The sequence below is a fragment of the Rhinoderma darwinii genome (assembly GCF_050947455.1).
Source record: "Rhinoderma darwinii isolate aRhiDar2 chromosome 3 unlocalized genomic scaffold, aRhiDar2.hap1 SUPER_3_unloc_13, whole genome shotgun sequence".
Taxonomy (NCBI): Eukaryota; Metazoa; Chordata; class Amphibia; order Anura; family Rhinodermatidae; genus Rhinoderma; species Rhinoderma darwinii.
Window position 1 is genome coordinate 1,114,404 of NW_027461738.1, and position 17,155 is coordinate 1,131,558.

The window sequence follows — 17,155 nt, forward strand, 5'->3', positions numbered from 1 at the left end:
CATCACAACTTATGTACCCTGACTGTTAAGACTTCTGGCAACTACACCTAAGGGGCTAGCCAAAAATATGAGATCAGTCTTTTGCTCTGAACTGAGCTGTGTGGTAGGACACCGTGAGAAGAAAAGTGCTTTGGTGCTGTGGCTTAGTTGGTTAAAGCGCCTGTCTAGTAAACAGGAGATCCTGAGTTCAAATCTCAGCAGGGCCTTGCTATTTGTTGCTTTAGTTTATTCACTTGTTTATTATTTAAGTTTACATAACTAAAGTATATGATGAATCAAATTCTTTATAGGCAATTAAAAATCTATCGGGTTTTTCATTGGTGACAGAGACCCCATGAATGTCATTGAGTTTTCTATAAGTAGTAAGTTCAATACAAAGTAATTATAGACCAGTAAGCTTAACATCCATTGTGGGAAAAACTTTTGAAGAGCTCTTAAAGGGACTCTGTTACCAGTTTATCAGGTCCCTAACTCCTAACTAGTCTAATTGGTGCTTTGCTGCTGATAACTACAGGGTGATTTGTAGTAAAAAAAATGTTTATTATTTGCAAAATTATGAGCATTTTCTAAATATGTAATTTAGCCTTTATTAGACATCTGGGAGGTAACAGCAGCAATTCTTCTGAGGTGGAGCTGACTCTCAGCATCTGATGCTGTCCTATCAGCATGAAGTTGCTTCACACACATTGTGAAACTCAAGCTACAGGGAAGGAGGATCAATTCAAACAGCCATATCTCGGGCTGTGGGCCACCTAAAAAAGCAGATTTGGTGGCATTTGAAAGACTGGATTCTACTCTTTCATATGACACCAAAATCACAGTTCTAGCTGTGACAGAACCGAAGATATCACCTGTTGAAAACACAGTCGGGAATGGACGCAGTGTACTATATGATCACACTGTGTTGCTGGACAGGGAAGGGGGAGAAGTTGTATGCTGATTGGACAGCGTCATACAGAAAACATTAGCTGCCCAGAGTAAAAAGGAGTCATCTCCTATTTGGCTATTAGAGCTACATTAGTATATATAAATAAATGCTCATAACTTTGCAAATAAACGTTTTTTTAAAAAAAACAACAAATCACACTGTAGTTATCAGCATCATAGCGCCTATTAGGCTAGTTAGGAAATTGGGAATTGATAAACTGGTGACAGAGTCCATTTAAGGGACTATATACAGGAGTATGTGACAGAAAATAGTATTATAATTGACAGCAAGCAGAGATTTACTAAGGACAGAAGTTGTCCAACCAACCTGATTTGTTTTTATCAAGAGGAAAATAAAAGTCTGGACAAATGGGATGCTGTAGTTATAGTGATTTATACTCTAAATATTGCTCGCTTTTCAGAGTTGTAAGCCAGGGGCACAGCTGGAACCACTATTATTAATGTAATTAATCAGTGATAAAGAGGATGGAATTAAAATAACTCTTTCTATAGGTGACAAACTTTAATATGTTTCTGGAAGTTCTCTTCTTAAAATAGAACGTTGTGAACAGGACTTGAATCTGTGCAGGGGGACCACATTGGATTTCAAATCCAACGCCTTAACCACTCGGCCATCACAACTTATGTACCCTGACTGTTAAGACTTCTGGCAACTACACCTAAGGGGCTAGCCAAAAATATGAGATCAGTCTTTTGCTCTGAACTGAGCTGTGTGGTAGGACACCGTGAGAAGAAAAGTGCTTTGGTGCTGTGGCTTAGTTGGTTAAAGCGCCTGTCTAGTAAACAGGAGATCCTGAGTTCAAATCTCAGCAGTGCCTTGCTATTTGTTGCTTTAGTTTATTCACTTGTTTATTATTTAAGCTTACATAACTAAAGTATATGATGAATCAAATTCTTTATAGGCAATTAAAAATCTATCGGGTTTTTCATTGGTGACAGAGACCCCATGAATGTCATTGAGTTTTCTATAAGTAGTAAGTTCAATACAAAGTAATTATAGACCAGTAAGCTTAACATCCATTGTGGGAAAAACTTTTGAAGAGCTCTTAAAGGGACTCTGTTACCAGTTTATCAGGTCCCTAACTCCTAACTAGTCTAATTGGTGCTTTGCTGCTGATAACTACAGGGTGATTTGTAGTAAAAAAAATGTTTATTATTTGCAAAATTATGAGCATTTTCTAAATATGTAATTTAGCCTTTATTAGACATCTGGGAGGTAACAGCAGCAATTCTTCTGAGGTGGAGCTGACTCTCAGCATCTGATGCTGTCCTATCAGCATGAAGTTGCTTCACACACATTGTGAAACTCAAGCTACAGGGAAGGAGGATCAATTCAAACAGCCATATCTCGGGCTGTGGGCCACCTAAAAAAGCAGATTTGGTGGCATTTGAAAGACTGGATTCTACTCTTTCATATGACACCAAAATCACAGTTCTAGCTGTGACAGAACCGAAGATATCACCTGTTGAAAACACAGTCGGGAATGGACGCAGTGTACTATATGATCACACTGTGTTGCTGGACAGGGAAGGGGGAGAAGTTGTATGCTGATTGGACAGCGTCATACAGAAAACATTAGCTGCCCAGAGTAAAAAGGAGTCATCTCCTATTTGGCTATTAGAGCTACATTAGTATATATAAATAAATGCTCATAACTTTGCAAATAAACGTTTTTTTTAAAAAAACAACAAATCACACTGTAGTTATCAGCATCATAGCGCCTATTAGGCTAGTTAGGAAATTGGGAATTGATAAACTGGTGACAGAGTCCATTTAAGGGACTATATACAGGAGTATGTGACAGAAAATAGTATTATAATTGACAGCAAGCAGAGATTTACTAAGGACAGAAGTTGTCCAACCAACCTGATTTGTTTTTATCAAGAGGAAAATAAAAGTCTGGACAAATGGGATGCTGTAGTTATAGTGATTTATACTCTAAATATTGCTCGCTTTTCAGAGTTGTAAGCCAGGGGCACAGCTGGAACCACTATTATTAATGTAATTAATCAGTGATAAAGAGGATGGAATTAAAATAACTCTTTCTATAGGTGACAAACTTTAATATGTTTCTGGAAGTTCTCTTCTTAAAATAGAACGTTGTGAACAGGACTTGAACCTGTGCAGGGGGACCCCATTGGATTTCAAATCCAACGCCTTAACCACTCGGCCATCACAACTTATGTACCCTGACTGTTAAGACTTCTGGCAACTACACCTAAGGGGCTAGCCAAAAATATGAGATCAGTCTTTTGCTCTGAACTGAGCTGTGTGGTAGGACACCGTGAGAAGAAAAGTGCTTTGGTGCTGTGGCTTAGTTGGTTAAAGCGCCTGTCTAGTAAACAGGAGATCTTGAGTTCAAATCTCAGCAGTGCCTTGCTATTTGTTGCTTTAGTTTATCCACTTGTTTATTATTTAAGCTTACATAACTAAAGTATATGATGAATCCAATTCTTTATAGGCAATTAAAAATCTATCGGGTTTTTCATTGGTGACAGAGACCCCATGAATGTCATTGAGTTTTCTATAAGTAGTAAGTTCAATACAAAGTAATTATAGACCAGTAAGCTTAACATCCATTGTGGGAAAAACTTTTGAAGAGCTCTTAAAGGGACTCTGTTACCAGTTTATCAGGTCCCTAACTCCTAACTAGTCTAATTGGTGCTTTGCTGCTGATAACTACAGGGTGATTTGTAGTAAAAAAAAATGTTTATTATTTGCAAAATTATGAGCATTTTCTAAATATGTAATTTAGCCTTTATTAGACATCTGGGAGGTAACAGCAGCAATTCTCCTGAGGTGGAGCTGACTCTCAGCATCTGATGCTGTCCTATCAGCATGAAGTTGCTTCACACACATTGTGAAACTCAAGCTACAGGGAAGGAGGATCAATTCAAACAGCCATATCTCGGGCTGTGGGCCACCTAAAAAAGCAGATTTGGTGGCATTTGAAAGACTGGATTCTACTCTTTCATATGACACCAAAATCACAGTTCTAGCTGTGACAGAACCGAAGATATCACCTGTTGAAAACACAGTCGGGAATGGACGCAGTGTACTATATGATCACACTGTGTTGCTGGACAGGGAAGGGGGAGAAGTTGTATGCTGATTGGACAGCGTCATACAGAAAACATTAGCTGCCCAGAGTAAAAAGGAGTCATCTCCTATTTGGCTATTAGAGCTACATTAGTATATATAAATAAATGCTCATAACTTTGCAAATAAACGTTTTTTTAAAAAAAACAACAAATCACACTGTAGTTATCAGCATCATAGCGCCTATTAGGCTAGTTAGGAAATTGGGAATTGATAAACTGGTGACAGAGTCCATTTAAGGGACTATATACAGGAGTATGTGACAGAAAATAGTATTATAATTGACAGCAAGCAGAGATTTACTAAGGACAGAAGTTGTCCAACCAACCTGATTTGTTTTTATCAAGAGGAAAATAAAAGTCTGGACAAATGGGATGCTGTAGTTATAGTGATTTATACTCTAAATATTGCTCGCTTTTCAGAGTTGTAAGCCAGGGGCACAGCTGGAACCACTATTATTAATGTAATTAATCAGTGATAAAGAGGATGGAATTAAAATAACTCTTTCTATAGGTGACAAACTTTAATATGTTTCTGGAAGTTCTCTTCTTAAAATAGAACGTTGTGAACAGGACTTGAATCTGTGCAGGGGGACCACATTGGATTTCAAATCCAACGCCTTAACCACTCGGCCATCACAACTTATGTACCCTGACTGTTAAGACTTCTGGCAACTACACCTAAGGGGCTAGCCAAAAATATGAGATCAGTCTTTTGCTCTGAACTGAGCTGTGTGGTAGGACACCGTGAGAAGAAAAGTTCTTTGGTGCTGTGGCTTAGTTGGTTAAAGCGCCTGTCTAGTAAACAGGAGATCCTGAGTTCAAATCTCAGCAGTGCCTTGCTATTTGTTGCTTTAGTTTATTCACTTGTTTATTATTTAAGCTTACATAACTAAAGTATATGATGAATCAAATTCTTTATAGGCAATTAAAAATCTATCGGGTTTTTCATTGGTGACAGAGACCCCATGAATGTCATTGAGTTTTCTATAAGTAGTAAGTTCAATACAAAGTAATTATAGACCAGTAAGCTTAACATCCATTGTGGGAAAAACTTTTGAAGAGCTCTTAAAGGGACTCTGTTACCAGTTTATCAGGTCCCTAACTCCTAACTAGTCTAATTGGTGCTTTGCTGCTGATAACTACAGGGTGATTTGTAGTAAAAAAAATGTTTATTATTTGCAAAATTATGAGCATTTTCTAAATATGTAATTTAGCCTTTATTAGACATCTGGGAGGTAACAGCAGCAATTCTTCTGAGGTGGAGCTGACTCTCAGCATCTGATGCTGTCCTATCAGCATGAAGTTGCTTCACACACATTGTGAAACTCAAGCTACAGGGAAGGAGGATCAATTCAAACAGCCATATCTCGGGCTGTGGGCCACCTAAAAAAGCAGATTTGGTGGCATTTGAAAGACTGGATTCTACTCTTTCATATGACACCAAAATCACAGTTCTAGCTGTGACAGAACCGAAGATATCACCTGTTGAAAACACAGTCGGGAATGGACGCAGTGTACTATATGATCACACTGTGTTGCTGGACAGGGAAGGGGGAGAAGTTGTATGCTGATTGGACAGCGTCATACAGAAAACATTAGCTGCCCAGAGTAAAAAGGAGTCATCTCCTATTTGGCTATTAGAGCTACATTAGTATATATAAATAAATGCTCATAACTTTGCAAATAAACGTTTTTTTAAAAAAAACAACAAATCACACTGTAGTTATCAGCATCATAGCGCCTATTAGGCTAGTTAGGAAATTGGGAATTGATAAACTGGTGACAGAGTCCATTTAAGGGACTATATACAGGAGTATGTGACAGAAAATAGTATTATAATTGACAGCAAGCAGAGATTTACTAAGGACAGAAGTTGTCCAACCAACCTGATTTGTTTTTATCAAGAGGAAAATAAAAGTCTGGACAAATGGGATGCTGTAGTTATAGTGATTTATACTCTAAATATTGCTCGCTTTTCAGAGTTGTAAGCCAGGGGCACAGCTGGAACCACTATTATTAATGTAATTAATCAGTGATAAAGAGGATGGAATTAAAATAACTCTTTCTATAGGTGACAAACTTTAATATGTTTCTGGAAGTTCTCTTCTTAAAATAGAACGTTGTGAACAGGACTTGAATCTGTGCAGGGGGACCCCATTGGATTTCAAATCCAACGCCTTAACCACTCGGCCATCACAACTTATGTACCCTGACTGTTAAGACTTCTGGCAACTACACCTAAGGGGCTAGCCAAAAATATGAGATCAGTCTTTTGCTCTGAACTGAGCTGTGTGGTAGGACACCGTGAGAAGAAAAGTGCTTTGGTGCTGTGGCTTAGTTGGTTAAAGCGCCTGTCTAGTAAACAGGAGATCCTGAGTTCAAATCTCAGCAGTGCCTTGCTATTTGTTGCTTTAGTTTATTCACTTGTTTATTATTTAAGTTTACATAACTAAAGTATATGATGAATCAAATTCTTTATAGGCAATTAAAAATCTATCGGGTTTTTCATTGGTGACAGAGACCCCATGAATGTCATTGAGTTTTCTATAAGTAGTAAGTTCAATACAAAGTAATTATAGACCAGTAAGCTTAACATCCATTGTGGGAAAAACTTTTGAAGAGCTCTTAAAGGGACTCTGTTACCAGTTTATCAGGTCCCTAACTCCTAACTAGTCTAATTGGTGCTTTGCTGCTGATAACTACAGGGTGATTTGTAGTAAAAAAAATGTTTATTATTTGCAAAATTATGAGCATTTTCTAAATATGTAATTTAGCCTTTATTAGACATCTGGGAGGTAACAGCAGCAATTCTTCTGAGGTGGAGCTGACTCTCAGCATCTGATGCTGTCCTATCAGCATGAAGTTGCTTCACACACATTGTGAAACTCAAGCTACAGGGAAGGAGGATCAATTCAAACAGCCATATCTCGGGCTGTGGGCCACCTAAAAAAGCAGATTTGGTGGCATTTGAAAGACTGGATTCTACTCTTTCATATGACACCAAAATCACAGTTCTAGCTGTGACAGAACCGAAGATATCACCTGTTGAAAACACAGTCGGGAATGGACGCAGTGTACTATATGATCACACTGTGTTGCTGGACAGGGAAGGGGGAGAAGTTGTATGCTGATTGGACAGCGTCATACAGAAAACATTAGCTGCCCAGAGTAAAAAGGAGTCATCTCCTATTTGGCTATTAGAGCTACATTAGTATATATAAATAAATGCTCATAACTTTGCAAATAAACGTTTTTTTTAAAAAAACAACAAATCACACTGTAGTTATCAGCATCATAGCGCCTATTAGGCTAGTTAGGAAATTGGGAATTGATAAACTGGTGACAGAGTCCATTTAAGGGACTATATACAGGAGTATGTGACAGAAAATAGTATTATAATTGACAGCAAGCAGAGATTTACTAAGGACAGAAGTTGTCCAACCAACCTGATTTGTTTTTATCAAGAGGAAAATAAAAGTCTGGACAAATGGGATGCTGCAGTTATAGTGATTTATACTCTAAATATTGCTCGCTTTTCAGAGTTGTAAGCCAGGGGCACAGCTGGAACCACTATTATTAATGTAATTAATCAGTGATAAAGAGGATGGAATTAAAATAACTCTTTCTATAGGTGACAAACTTTAATATGTTTCTGGAAGTTCTCTTCTTAAAATAGAACGTTGTGAACAGGACTTGAATCTGTGCAGGGGGACCCCATTGGATTTCAAATCCAACGCCTTAACCACTCGGCCATCACAACTTATGTACCCTGACTGTTAAGACTTCTGGCAACTACACCTAAGGGGCTAGCCAAAAATATGAGATCAGTCTTTTGCTCTGAACTGAGCTGTGTGGTAGGACACCGAGAGAAGAAAAGTGCTTTGGTGCTGTGGCTTAGTTGGTTAAAGCGCCTGTCTAGTAAACAGGAGATCCTGAGTTCAAATCTCAGCAGTGCCTTGCTATTTGTTGCTTTAGTTTATCCACTTGTTTATTATTTAAGCTTACATAACTAAAGTATATGATGAATCAAATTCTTTATAGGCAATTAAAAATCTATCGGGTTTTTCATTGGTGACAGAGACCCCATGAATGTCATTGAGTTTTCTATAAGTAGTAAGTTCAATACAAAGTAATTATAGACCAGTAAGCTTAACATCCATTGTGGGAAAAACTTTTGAAGAGCTCTTAAAGGGACTCTGTTACCAGTTTATCAGGTCCCTAACTCCTAACTAGTCTAATTGGTGCTTTGCTGCTGATAACTACAGGGTGATTTGTAGTAAAAAAAAATGTTTATTATTTGCAAAATTATGAGCATTTTCTAAATATGTAATTTAGCCTTTATTAGACATCTGGGAGGTAACAGCAGCAATTCTCCTGAGGTGGAGCTGACTCTCAGCATCTGATGCTGTCCTATCAGCATGAAGTTGCTTCACACACATTGTGAAACTCAAGCTACAGGGAAGGAGGATCAATTCAAACAGCCATATCTCGGGCTGTGGGCCACCTAAAAAAGCAGATTTGGTGGCATTTGAAAGACTGGATTCTACTCTTTCATATGACACCAAAATCACAGTTCTAGCTGTGACAGAACCGAAGATATCACCTGTTGAAAACACAGTCGGGAATGGACGCAGTGTACTATATGATCACACTGTGTTGCTGGACAGGGAAGGGGGAGAAGTTGTATGCTGATTGGACAGCGTCATACAGAAAACATTAGCTGCCCAGAGTAAAAAGGAGTCATCTCCTATTTGGCTATTAGAGCTACATTAGTATATATAAATAAATGCTCATAACTTTGCAAATAAACGTTTTTTTAAAAAAAACAACAAATCACACTGTAGTTATCAGCATCATAGCGCCTATTAGGCTAGTTAGGAAATTGGGAATTGATAAACTGGTGACAGAGTCCATTTAAGGGACTATATACAGGAGTATGTGACAGAAAATAGTATTATAATTGACAGCAAGCAGAGATTTACTAAGGACAGAAGTTGTCCAACCAACCTGATTTGTTTTTATCAAGAGGAAAATAAAAGTCTGGACAAATGGGATGCTGTAGTTATAGTGATTTATACTCTAAATATTGCTCGCTTTTCAGAGTTGTAAGCCAGGGGCACAGCTGGAACCACTATTATTAATGTAATTAATCAGTGATAAAGAGGATGGAATTAAAATAACTCTTTCTATAGGTGACAAACTTTAATATGTTTCTGGAAGTTCTCTTCTTAAAATAGAACGTTGTGAACAGGACTTGAATCTGTGCAGGGGGACCCCATTGGATTTCAAATCCAACGCCTTAACCACTCGGCCATCACAACTTATGTACCCTGACTGTTAAGACTTCTGGCAACTACACCTAAGGGGCTAGCCAAAAATATGAGATCAGTCTTTTGCTCTGAACTGAGCTGTGTGGTAGGACACCGTGAGAAGAAAAGTGCTTTGGTGCTGTGGCTTAGTTGGTTAAAGCGCCTGTCTAGTAAACAGGAGATCCTGAGTTCAAATCTCAGCAGTGCCTTGCTATTTGTTGCTTTAGTTTATTCACTTGTTTATTATTTAAGTTTACATAACTAAAGTATATGATGAATCAAATTCTTTATAGGCAATTAAAAATCTATCGGGTTTTTCATTGGTGACAGAGACCCCATGAATGTCATTGAGTTTTCTATAAGTAGTAAGTTCAATACAAAGTAATTATAGACCAGTAAGCTTAACATCCATTGTGGGAAAAACTTTTGAAGAGCTCTTAAAGGGACTCTGTTACCAGTTTATCAGGTCCCTAACTCCTAACTAGTCTAATTGGTGCTTTGCTGCTGATAACTACAGGGTGATTTGTAGTAAAAAAAATGTTTATTATTTGCAAAATTATGAGCATTTTCTAAATATGTAATTTAGCCTTTATTAGACATCTGGGAGGTAACAGCAGCAATTCTTCTGAGGTGGAGCTGACTCTCAGCATCTGATGCTGTCCTATCAGCATGAAGTTGCTTCACACACATTGTGAAACTCAAGCTACAGGGAAGGAGGATCAATTCAAACAGCCATATCTCGGGCTGTGGGCCACCTAAAAAAGCAGATTTGGTGGCATTTGAAAGACTGGATTCTACTCTTTCATATGACACCAAAATCACAGTTCTAGCTGTGACAGAACCGAAGATATCACCTGTTGAAAACACAGTCGGGAATGGACGCAGTGTACTATATGATCACACTGTGTTGCTGGACAGGGAAGGGGGAGAAGTTGTATGCTGATTGGACAGCGTCATACAGAAAACATTAGCTGCCCAGAGTAAAAAGGAGTCATCTCCTATTTGGCTATTAGAGCTACATTAGTATATATAAATAAATGCTCATAACTTTGCAAATAAACGTTTTTTTTAAAAAAACAACAAATCACACTGTAGTTATCAGCATCATAGCGCCTATTAGGCTAGTTAGGAAATTGGGAATTGATAAACTGGTGACAGAGTCCATTTAAGGGACTATATACAGGAGTATGTGACAGAAAATAGTATTATAATTGACAGCAAGCAGAGATTTACTAAGGACAGAAGTTGTCCAACCAACCTGATTTGTTTTTATCAAGAGGAAAATAAAAGTCTGGACAAATGGGATGCTGCAGTTATAGTGATTTATACTCTAAATATTGCTCGCTTTTCAGAGTTGTAAGCCAGGGGCACAGCTGGAACCACTATTATTAATGTAATTAATCAGTGATAAAGAGGATGGAATTAAAATAACTCTTTCTATAGGTGACAAACTTTAATATGTTTCTGGAAGTTCTCTTCTTAAAATAGAACGTTGTGAACAGGACTTGAATCTGTGCAGGGGGACCCCATTGGATTTCAAATCCAACGCCTTAACCACTCGGCCATCACAACTTATGTACCCTGACTGTTAAGACTTCTGGCAACTACACCTAAGGGGCTAGCCAAAAATATGAGATCAGTCTTTTGCTCTGAACTGAGCTGTGTGGTAGGACACCGAGAGAAGAAAAGTGCTTTGGTGCTGTGGCTTAGTTGGTTAAAGCGCCTGTCTAGTAAACAGGAGATCCTGAGTTCAAATCTCAGCAGTGCCTTGCTATTTGTTGCTTTAGTTTATCCACTTGTTTATTATTTAAGCTTACATAACTAAAGTATATGATGAATCAAATTCTTTATAGGCAATTAAAAATCTATCGGGTTTTTCATTGGTGACAGAGACCCCATGAATGTCATTGAGTTTTCTATAAGTAGTAAGTTCAATACAAAGTAATTATAGACCAGTAAGCTTAACATCCATTGTGGGAAAAACTTTTGAAGAGCTCTTAAAGGGACTCTGTTACCAGTTTATCAGGTCCCTAACTCCTAACTAGTCTAATTGGTGCTTTGCTGCTGATAACTACAGGGTGATTTGTAGTAAAAAAAAATGTTTATTATTTGCAAAATTATGAGCATTTTCTAAATATGTAATTTAGCCTTTATTAGACATCTGGGAGGTAACAGCAGCAATTCTCCTGAGGTGGAGCTGACTCTCAGCATCTGATGCTGTCCTATCAGCATGAAGTTGCTTCACACACATTGTGAAACTCAAGCTACAGGGAAGGAGGATCAATTCAAACAGCCATATCTCGGGCTGTGGGCCACCTAAAAAAGCAGATTTGGTGGCATTTGAAAGACTGGATTCTACTCTTTCATATGACACCAAAATCACAGTTCTAGCTGTGACAGAACCGAAGATATCACCTGTTGAAAACACAGTCGGGAATGGACGCAGTGTACTATATGATCACACTGTGTTGCTGGACAGGGAAGGGGGAGAAGTTGTATGCTGATTGGACAGCGTCATACAGAAAACATTAGCTGCCCAGAGTAAAAAGGAGTCATCTCCTATTTGGCTATTAGAGCTACATTAGTATATATAAATAAATGCTCATAACTTTGCAAATAAACGTTTTTTTTAAAAAAACAACAAATCACACTGTAGTTATCAGCATCATAGCGCCTATTAGGCTAGTTAGGAAATTGGGAATTGATAAACTGGTGACAGAGTCCATTTAAGGGACTATATACAGGAGTATGTGACAGAAAATAGTATTATAATTGACAGCAAGCAGAGATTTACTAAGGACAGAAGTTGTCCAACCAACCTGATTTGTTTTTATCAAGAGGAAAATAAAAGTCTGGACAAATGGGATGCTGCAGTTATAGTGATTTATACTCTAAATATTGCTCGCTTTTCAGAGTTGTAAGCCAGGGGCACAGCTGGAACCACTATTATTAATGTAATTAATCAGTGATAAAGAGGATGGAATTAAAATAACTCTTTCTATAGGTGACAAACTTTAATATGTTTCTGGAAGTTCTCTTCTTAAAATAGAACGTTGTGAACAGGACTTGAATCTGTGCAGGGGGACCCCATTGGATTTCAAATCCAACGCCTTAACCACTCGGCCATCACAACTTATGTACCCTGACTGTTAAGACTTCTGGCAACTACACCTAAGGGGCTAGCCAAAAATATGAGATCAGTCTTTTGCTCTGAACTGAGCTGTGTGGTAGGACACCGAGAGAAGAAAAGTGCTTTGGTGCTGTGGCTTAGTTGGTTAAAGCGCCTGTCTAGTAAACAGGAGATCCTGAGTTCAAATCTCAGCAGTGCCTTGCTATTTGTTGCTTTAGTTTATCCACTTGTTTATTATTTAAGCTTACATAACTAAAGTATATGATGAATCAAATTCTTTATAGGCAATTAAAAATCTATCGGGTTTTTCATTGGTGACAGAGACCCCATGAATGTCATTGAGTTTTCTATAAGTAGTAAGTTCAATACAAAGTAATTATAGACCAGTAAGCTTAACATCCATTGTGGGAAAAACTTTTGAAGAGCTCTTAAAGGGACTCTGTTACCAGTTTATCAGGTCCCTAACTCCTAACTAGTCTAATTGGTGCTTTGCTGCTGATAACTACAGGGTGATTTGTAGTAAAAAAAAATGTTTATTATTTGCAAAATTATGAGCATTTTCTAAATATGTAATTTAGCCTTTATTAGACATCTGGGAGGTAACAGCAGCAATTCTCCTGAGGTGGAGCTGACTCTCAGCATCTGATGCTGTCCTATCAGCATGAAGTTGCTTCACACACATTGTGAAACTCAAGCTACAGGGAAGGAGGATCAATTCAAACAGCCATATCTCGGGCTGTGGGCCACCTAAAAAAGCAGATTTGGTGGCATTTGAAAGACTGGATTCTACTCTTTCATATGACACCAAAATCACAGTTCTAGCTGTGACAGAACCGAAGATATCACCTGTTGAAAACACAGTCGGGAATGGACGCAGTGTACTATATGATCACACTGTGTTGCTGGACAGGGAAGGGGGAGAAGTTGTATGCTGATTGGACAGCGTCATACAGAAAACATTAGCTGCCCAGAGTAAAAAGGAGTCATCTCCTATTTGGCTATTAGAGCTACATTAGTATATATAAATAAATGCTCATAACTTTGCAAATAAACGTTTTTTTAAAAAAAACAACAAATCACACTGTAGTTATCAGCATCATAGCGCCTATTAGGCTAGTTAGGAAATTGGGAATTGATAAACTGGTGACAGAGTCCATTTAAGGGACTATATACAGGAGTATGTGACAGAAAATAGTATTATAATTGACAGCAAGCAGAGATTTACTAAGGACAGAAGTTGTCCAACCAACCTGATTTGTTTTTATCAAGAGGAAAATAAAAGTCTGGACAAATGGGATGCTGTAGTTATAGTGATTTATACTCTAAATATTGCTCGCTTTTCAGAGTTGTAAGCCAGGGGCACAGCTGGAACCACTATTATTAATGTAATTAATCAGTGATAAAGAGGATGGAATTAAAATAACTCTTTCTATAGGTGACAAACTTTAATATGTTTCTGGAAGTTCTCTTCTTAAAATAGAACGTTGTGAACAGGACTTGAATCTGTGCAGGGGGACCCCATTGGATTTCAAATCCAACGCCTTAACCACTCGGCCATCACAACTTATGTACCCTGACTGTTAAGACTTCTGGCAACTACACCTAAGGGGCTAGCCAAAAATATGAGATCAGTCTTTTGCTCTGAACTGAGCTGTGTGGTAGGACACCGTGAGAAGAAAAGTTCTTTGGTGCTGTGGCTTAGTTGGTTAAAGCACCTGTCTAGTAAACAGGAGATCCTGAGTTCAAATCTCAGCAGTGCCTTGCTATTTGTTGCTTTAGTTTATTCACTTGTTTATTATTTAAGCTTACATAACTAAAGTATATGATGAATCAAATTCTTTATAGGCAATTAAAAATCTATCGGGTTTTTCATTGGTGACTGAGACCCCATGAATGTCATTGAGTTTTCTATAAGTAGTAAGTTCAATACAAAGTAATTATAGACCAGTAAGCTTAACATCCATTGTGGGAAAAACTTTTGAAGAGCTCTTAAAGGGACTCTGTTACCAGTTTATCAGGTCCCTAACTCCTAACTAGTCTAATTGATGCTTTGCTGCTGATAACTACAGGGTGATTTGTAGTAAAAAAAATGTTTATTATTTGCAAAATTATGAGCATTTTCTAAATATGTAATTTAGCCTTTATTAGACATCTGGGAGGTAACAGCAGCAATTCTCCTGAGGTGGAGCTGACTCTCAGCATCTGATGCTGTCCTATCAGCATGAAGTTGCTTCACACACATTGTGAAACTCAAGCTACAGGGAAGGAGGATCAATTCAAACAGCCATATCTCGGGCTGTGGGCCACCTAAAAAAGCAGATTTGGTGGCATTTGAAAGACTGGATTCTACTCTTTCATATGACACCAAAATCACAGTTCTAGCTGTGACAGAACCGAAGATATCACCTGTTGAAAACACAGTCGGGAATGGACGCAGTGTACTATATGATCACACTGTGTTGCTGGACAGGGAAGGGGGAGAAGTTGTATGCTGATTGGACAGCGTCATACAGAAAACATTAGCTGCCCAGAGTAAAAAGGAGTCATCTCCTATTTGGCTATTAGAGCTACATTAGTATATATAAATAAATGCTCATAACTTTGCAAATAAACGTTTTTTTAAAAAAAACAACAAATCACACTGTAGTTATCAGCATCATAGCGCCTATTAGGCTAGTTAGGAAATTGGGAATTGATAAACTGGTGACAGAGTCCATTTAAGGGACTATATACAGGAGTATGTGACAGAAAATAGTATTATAATTGACAGCAAGCAGAGATTTACTAAGGACAGAAGTTGTCCAACCAACCTGATTTGTTTTTATCAAGAGGAAAATAAAAGTCTGGACAAATGGGATGCTGTAGTTATAGTGATTTATACTCTAAATATTGCTCGCTTTTCAGAGTTGTAAGCCAGGGGCACAGCTGGAACCACTATTATTAATGTAATTAATCAGTGATAAAGAGGATGGAATTAAAATAACTCTTTCTATAGGTGACAAACTTTAATATGTTTCTGGAAGTTCTCTTCTTAAAATAGAACGTTGTGAACAGGACTTGAATCTGTGCAGGGGGACCCCATTGGATTTCAAATCCAACGCCTTAACCACTCGGCCATCACAACTTATGTACCCTGACTGTTAAGACTTCTGGCAACTACACCTAAGGGGCTAGCCAAAAATATGAGATCAGTCTTTTGTGAAACTCAAGCTACAGGGAAGGAGGATCAATTCAAACAGCCATATCTCGGGCTGTGGGCCACCTAAAAAAGCAGATTTGGTGGCATTTGAAAGACTGGATTCTACTCTTTCATATGACACCAAAATCACAGTTCTAGCTGTGACAGAACCGAAGATATCACCTGTTGAAAACACAGTCGGGAATGGACGCAGTGTACTATATGATCACACTGTGTTGCTGGACAGGGAAGGGGGAGAAGTTGTATGCTGATTGGACAGCGTCATACAGAAAACATTAGCTGCCCAGAGTAAAAAGGAGTCATCTCCTATTTGGCTATTAGAGCTACATTAGTATATATAAATAAATGCTCATAACTTTGCAAATAAACGTTTTTTTAAAAAAAACAACAAATCACACTGTAGTTATCAGCATCATAGCGCCTATTAGGCTAGTTAGGAAATTGGGAATTGATAAACTGGTGACAGAGTCCATTTAAGGGACTATATACAGGAGTATGTGACAGAAAATAGTATTATAATTGACAGCAAGCAGAGATTTACTAAGGACAGAAGTTGTCCAACCAACCTGATTTGTTTTTATCAAGAGGAAAATAAAAGTCTGGACAAATGGGATGCTGTAGTTATAGTGATTTATACTCTAAATATTGCTCGCTTTTCAGAGTTGTAAGCCAGGGGCACAGCTGGAACCACTATTATTAATGTAATTAATCAGTGATAAAGAGGATGGAATTAAAATAACTCTTTCTATAGGTGACAAACTTTAATATGTTTCTGGAAGTTCTCTTCTTAAAATAGAACGTTGTGAACAGGACTTGAATCTGTGCAGGGGGACCCCATTGGATTTCAAATCCAACGCCTTAACCACTCGGCCATCACAACTTATGTACCCTGACTGTTAAGACTTCTGGCAACTACACCTAAGGGGCTAGCCAAAAATATGAGATCAGTCTTTTGCTCTGAACTGAGCTGTGTGGTAGGACACCGTGAGAAGAAAAGTTCTTTGGTGCTGTGGCTTAGTTGGTTAAAGCACCTGTCTAGTAAACAGGAGATCCTGAGTTCAAATCTCAGCAGTGCCTTGCTATTTGTTGCTTTAGTTTATTCACTTGTTTATTATTTAAGCTTACATAACTAAAGTATATGATGAATCAAATTCTTTATAGGCAATTAAAAATCTATCGGGTTTTTCATTGGTGACTGAGACCCCATGAATGTCATTGAGTTTTCTATAAGTAGTAAGTTCAATACAAAGTAATTATAGACCAGTAAGCTTAACATCCATTGTGGGAAAAACTTTTGAAGAGCTCTTAAAGGGACTCTGTTACCAGTTTATCAGGTCCCTAACTCCTAACTAGTCTAATTGGTGCTTTGCTGCTGATAACTACAGGGTGATTTGTAGTAAAAAAAATGTTTATTATTTGCAAAATTATGAGCATTTTCTAAATATGTAATTTAGCCTTTATTAGACA

At 37.9% G+C, this 17,155-nt stretch overlaps 10 non-coding genes across 10 annotated transcripts; 9 read left to right on the top strand and 1 right to left on the bottom strand.

Annotated features, from left to right (window-relative positions):
* Positions 1-1,692: 1,692 nt before the first annotated feature.
* Positions 1,693-1,766, top strand: TRNAT-AGU (transfer RNA threonine (anticodon AGU)). The gene has a single exon. It is a non-coding gene; the product is annotated as a tRNA-Thr (tRNA).
* A 1,281-nt stretch (positions 1,767-3,047) lies between these two features.
* TRNAS-UGA (transfer RNA serine (anticodon UGA)) lies at positions 3,048-3,129 on the bottom strand. Its single transcript has one exon. It is a non-coding gene; the product is annotated as a tRNA-Ser (tRNA).
* Positions 3,130-4,813: 1,684 nt separating this feature from the next.
* Positions 4,814-4,887, top strand: TRNAT-AGU (transfer RNA threonine (anticodon AGU)). The gene has a single exon. It is a non-coding gene; the product is annotated as a tRNA-Thr (tRNA).
* A 1,486-nt stretch (positions 4,888-6,373) lies between these two features.
* TRNAT-AGU (transfer RNA threonine (anticodon AGU)) lies at positions 6,374-6,447 on the top strand. The gene has a single exon. It is a non-coding gene; the product is annotated as a tRNA-Thr (tRNA).
* Positions 6,448-7,933: 1,486 nt separating this feature from the next.
* On the top strand, positions 7,934-8,007 carry TRNAT-AGU (transfer RNA threonine (anticodon AGU)). Its single transcript has one exon. It is a non-coding gene; the product is annotated as a tRNA-Thr (tRNA).
* A 1,487-nt stretch (positions 8,008-9,494) lies between these two features.
* On the top strand, positions 9,495-9,568 carry TRNAT-AGU (transfer RNA threonine (anticodon AGU)). Its single transcript has one exon. It is a non-coding gene; the product is annotated as a tRNA-Thr (tRNA).
* Positions 9,569-11,054: 1,486 nt separating this feature from the next.
* On the top strand, positions 11,055-11,128 carry TRNAT-AGU (transfer RNA threonine (anticodon AGU)). Its single transcript has one exon. It is a non-coding gene; the product is annotated as a tRNA-Thr (tRNA).
* A 1,487-nt stretch (positions 11,129-12,615) lies between these two features.
* Positions 12,616-12,689, top strand: TRNAT-AGU (transfer RNA threonine (anticodon AGU)). The gene has a single exon. It is a non-coding gene; the product is annotated as a tRNA-Thr (tRNA).
* Positions 12,690-14,176: 1,487 nt separating this feature from the next.
* Positions 14,177-14,250, top strand: TRNAT-AGU (transfer RNA threonine (anticodon AGU)). The gene has a single exon. It is a non-coding gene; the product is annotated as a tRNA-Thr (tRNA).
* Positions 14,251-16,691: 2,441 nt separating this feature from the next.
* TRNAT-AGU (transfer RNA threonine (anticodon AGU)) lies at positions 16,692-16,765 on the top strand. Its single transcript has one exon. It is a non-coding gene; the product is annotated as a tRNA-Thr (tRNA).
* The last annotated feature ends 390 nt before the right edge of the window (positions 16,766-17,155 follow it).